At 47.0% G+C, this 4498-nt stretch overlaps 1 long non-coding RNA gene across 1 annotated transcript; it reads right to left on the reverse strand.

Moving 5' to 3' along the window:
- Nucleotides 1-786: 786 nt before the first annotated feature.
- Nucleotides 787-3718, reverse strand: LOC102028843. Its single transcript, XR_263313.2, has 3 exons — nt 3555-3718; nt 2633-2881; nt 787-927 (listed from the first exon to the last, which is right to left on the reverse strand). It is a non-coding gene; the product is annotated as an uncharacterized LOC102028843 (long non-coding RNA).
- Between the last annotated feature and the right edge of the window lie 780 nt (nt 3719-4498).

A 4498-nucleotide genomic window follows, 5' to 3' on the forward strand; every position in this document is an offset into this window, starting at 1 on the left:
AGCTCAGAAACACATTTGTTAGAGGTAGTGGTGGTGTGATACTTGGTCTCAAGCAATAAGAATGGACTTAAAATAGTATCTTAGTCCATTTTCTGTTGCTAATGACCCAGTGCCACATGTGGGTAAATTATAAAGCAAAGGGCTTTGTTGTGACTCAGGACTGTGATCCAAGGTCCAGGCGTTATATCTGGTGACAGCCTTCTTGCTGGCTGAGTCCTAAAGCAGCACAGGCATCCCATAGCCAAAGCCAGGGAGAAAGAGGCCCAGCCAAACTGGCTTTTATAGCGGACCTGCTCTCCAGATAACCCAGTAACCTGTTAATCCACTAATTGCATGCATGGATTAATCCAGTCATGATGGGCAGAGCTCTAAGCACCTCTTAAAATCCCAAATAGCCGTGCTTCTTAATATCTCATAATGGGATTACATTGCAACAAGAGTTTTGGAGAGTGTAAGCCATATTCAAACCATACAGAGTTTAGGTTTTAGATAAACAGGTTTAAGGGTGTTACCTATGGGCATTCCAGGGGGAAAACCACATATGCAAGGGAGACATGACTGAGCATAGCTTCCTTCTTTCCAGGTTGATATAAGGATAGCTGGCCCACTGGGAACAAAACAGAGTGTGCACACTGCAAACTGGCTAGGGAATCCTAGGGGCAGGGACCCTTACTGAGTGTAAACCATGCCCCCTACAAGGTCTGGTCTGACTATCTTTGGAACCTATTAGCACAGGTAAAGTCTCCCTGATTCTGGGGGCTACTTATGCAACCTCCTTACCTCAGCGCACTGTAGCCTCTCCCCTCCCAACTGACTCACTCCCAGGTCGGCAGAGTCCTCCACAGTGAGCCTACTCGCCACTAGGCAGAACGAGCCAGCAGGAGAGAACCAGGTGTTGGCTGTGCAGATGCGACTGGAACCAGCCATCTGAAAAGGAATAGTACCCATCTCTTCACACCTTTACATTTCCCCATCCAGCTTTGTACTTTGTAAGTTCTCCCTTAACACAGATTCCTTAAAGTGGAAGGATTTTAATTATCATTGTCATAGTTAAATTTACCTTGTGCCACTTTTTTTTTTTTTTTTTTTTGGTTCTAGGAATCGAACTCAGGACCTTGCTGCTTGCTAAGCAAGGTGCTGCACTGCTGAGCTATATCCCCAGCCCCTGTGCCACTTTAAATTCAATTTATTTAAAACTTGGCAGGCTGTGGTGTTGTCACTTAAGCCCTGGCATCTGGTGGCCAGGAAGGGCACACTGCAGCACCACACCTGACGTCCCACCCGATGGCCAGAAGATGTAACGTCCTCCTCCCCACTGCTCCTCCTTTCCTCCCTGGTCCGAGTCAACTGAGGTAAGTTCTTGGCCTCTGTTCTCCTCAGCAGCTTTCATGTCAGACACATTAGACTGAAAACTCACATCCTGTCACTAAAAGCTGCAGCTGGCCCCAGCTGCTCCCCGCAAGCGTTCTGGGAATGCCAGTCGCCCCCCAACACCACTGCTCTCTCCTCATCATCATTTGCGCTCTACACACACCTGCAGTCACGGGAGCAAGGCCTGTCTCCTGACTGGTTTTCTTGTGAGGATAAAGGCAGGCAACACTTCTTGTGTTCCTCCTCCCTGGCTGCAATGGTGAGAAGTAGAACACATGGTAATATTTTTGTTTTCCCATTGTCCTTCCTGAAAGGCCTTTCCTAGCGCCCGAGGTGTATGACCTCAGACCTCTTCACCAAACAGGGACTCAGAGTCCTTCCCCCTACCTCTCACTGTCACTGGGACTTTCAAGCACTAACTCTAAGCAATTATCCAAATGTGAGCTGCTGATATTCCAAGAATTTGGAGCTGAAAAATAAGAGCTTCAGAGCTGGAGTGGGTAAGCATGTGCACGCCGTATCGTCTGATTACAAGGACAGCCAGTGAGTGGGAATGCAGAAGTGGTGGGGTGGTGCACAGGCGGGGAGCAGAGAGAACCCGGCACGCCCCCAATCTTGGCCTTGCACAGCTCTCTGACCAAGCTCCTCCTGATGCCTGGCTGCTCCGCGCCTTCCAGTTTCATGAAATACCCCTAAACCCTTCGAGCAACGTGTCTTCTTTTAAATTAGCTAAAGCCGGTTTATATTACTTGCAGCCCCACAGTCCTAAACGGGAAAAGGCTGAAATATGGAAGGCCAGTGTTGTGCATCAAGAAAGCGTTGCTGGTAGCTTTCACAGGCTGTCAGGCCGGGAAACAAGAGCGGTTCTTCAAATAGCGCACAGGTAGCACGAACTGGAGCGCTGACCCTGACAGAGGCTTCCCTTAGACACAGCGTGCTGAGGACTCCATCTGCAGTAGGGGACATCAACGACCTGGACTCAGGCGGGCAACTGTGTAATCTGCAGGATGTTTGGAACTGATCTGCCAGGGCTCAGTCATTTATTCTCAGATGACTGGTATGTCAAGTCTGTGAATCAGACCCTGAGCGGGGCACTCAAACTAAAATGGTTAAGAGGCCAGTGGAAGGAAGGCCTCTGTGCTTATAAACGTTGTATCCTAGTGAATGAAACCAGTAAAAAATAACTGAGTTAAGGCAATGAAATCGTGATGAAGTGCTAAGGAGAAAACAAACACACATGGAAAAGCCAGGGAGCACTTACTTCAATACCACGGCTAGACAAAGCCTCCCGTTTATGCTGAGCACCAAAGTATCAGCTCTCCAGAGACGCCAGGGAATGTCCAAGACTAAGGGAAGCGTGTGAGGCGGGAAGAGTGTTGGGTGTTTAGACATGGACAGACCAGGGCTGGCTTGCAGTGACAGCTGGAGAAAGTAGCCTCACATGAAGAGAGATGCGGCAGAGGCCAGATCGGAGTTCAAACCACACTTCTGAGATAACTTTCAGAACATTCTGTAATGAAATAGTAAGTACTCTTAAAAGAGAAGGAAGGACCATCTCAAAACACTGTGCTAAAGAGAAAAGGAGCCTTCACATCTGCTTTGTCACAGAAAGGGAGCGGAGACCCACAGGGCGTGAGTCCGAGTCACCACACCGAAGTCCCTGGCCTCAGTCTCGCCCTCCCAGTTCCCTTCCTTCTCCCAGAGTGCCCAAAAGCCCACACACAGCTTTGTGGACATCCTCTGTCCCTGTACCCCCTGGATGCTGCAGTCATGGGGAAGTCCAGTCATTCTCTGCCCGCCATTATGGACAAAATCTAGTGGTAAGGGGGAGGGAAGTAAAAAAACTTCAGATGTGTTATGTCCATGTACCAACTTCCCATGATGAGTATCACCATTATGTACTGCAAACATGTACTAATAAAAATTTTAAATCATTAAAGAAAATCATATCACTTAGTCTTGGCCATGGAATACAGCAGTGATGGCGATGACTATCTTAGTTCCTCTCTTAGGTGCCAAATGCCGTGCTTTGTACACAGTAGCTCATTTAATCTTCACAACAATCACAGAAGCTGGGTACAGTTATTAAGCTTATTTTACAGGTCAATAAAATGAGACAGAGGTGTTCCCTAAGCCCCACACAAACAGTGTACTGCCCCTCGATGACCTGGCTACTCACTTACCTGGTGCATGGTGGTAATATTTTCTTTTTTAGCTGCACGCCAGGTTTTTGCATGTGAATATATGGGAATAAAATCCTTCTGTGAGCTCTGTCTTGCAGAACCTGAAAGGCATAACTTTTAGGCAGCCAGATGTCGGATGTAGATTCCGTTTCTGTCCAGGAGTGACAGGTCCCGAGAACGAGGTACCCATGGATGAAAAGAAAAGCACGAGAAAAAAGAAAAACAAGAGAGGCATAATTCTGGGATCAGGGGGCTTTCAGCCTCTCGGACTGCTACCCCTCTTACCAATCTCAGTCACCTTTTATTGAGCAAGAACCAAAGGCATAGCTGGTACAAATGGACGGATACCAAACATTTTAGCAAGGACAGTACAGCTCAATTATCATAAGTATGAGATTTGACTTGGTAAGCCATCGTGTTATCATTCCTTCAGGTATGTGTCAATAAAGCATTTAGTGTTGACCTCACAGCTTTCCACAAGAATACAAGTTTTGCAATCTTATCCTTTCCACCAATGCTTTTGCTAGACTCCCTCCAAAATTAAACAATCACATGGCTTGATCAGGCCTGAGGCAATACATTGAAAGAGTAATCAAAGGATTATCCTTCTCCACATGTAATCCAACACACGCCTGTAATCCCAGCATTTGGGAGGCTGAGGCAGGAGGATCGTAAACTCAAGGCCAGTCCGGGCTATATAATGAAGCCTTATTTTAAGAAACCCTAACAAACTGTAAACAAATCATTGTGTGTCCTCAGTGCTTTCTCTAACTAAAGAATGTCCTTTTCCACAGCCACAGACCCCAGAAGGCTGCTTGGAATCACGAACTTTCATAGTCACCAGAAGTAGTTACGCATTTCAACCCCAATCACCACTTCCAGTGAGTCTCTACACTTTACCTCCCCCACCCCAAAAACTATAATGGTGACTTTTTAGGGACAGA

The sequence above is a fragment of the Chinchilla lanigera genome, unplaced genomic scaffold, assembly GCF_000276665.1.
Source record: "Chinchilla lanigera isolate Chin_1 unplaced genomic scaffold, ChiLan1.0 scaffold00065, whole genome shotgun sequence".
NCBI lineage: Eukaryota > Metazoa > Chordata > Mammalia > Rodentia > Chinchillidae > Chinchilla > Chinchilla lanigera.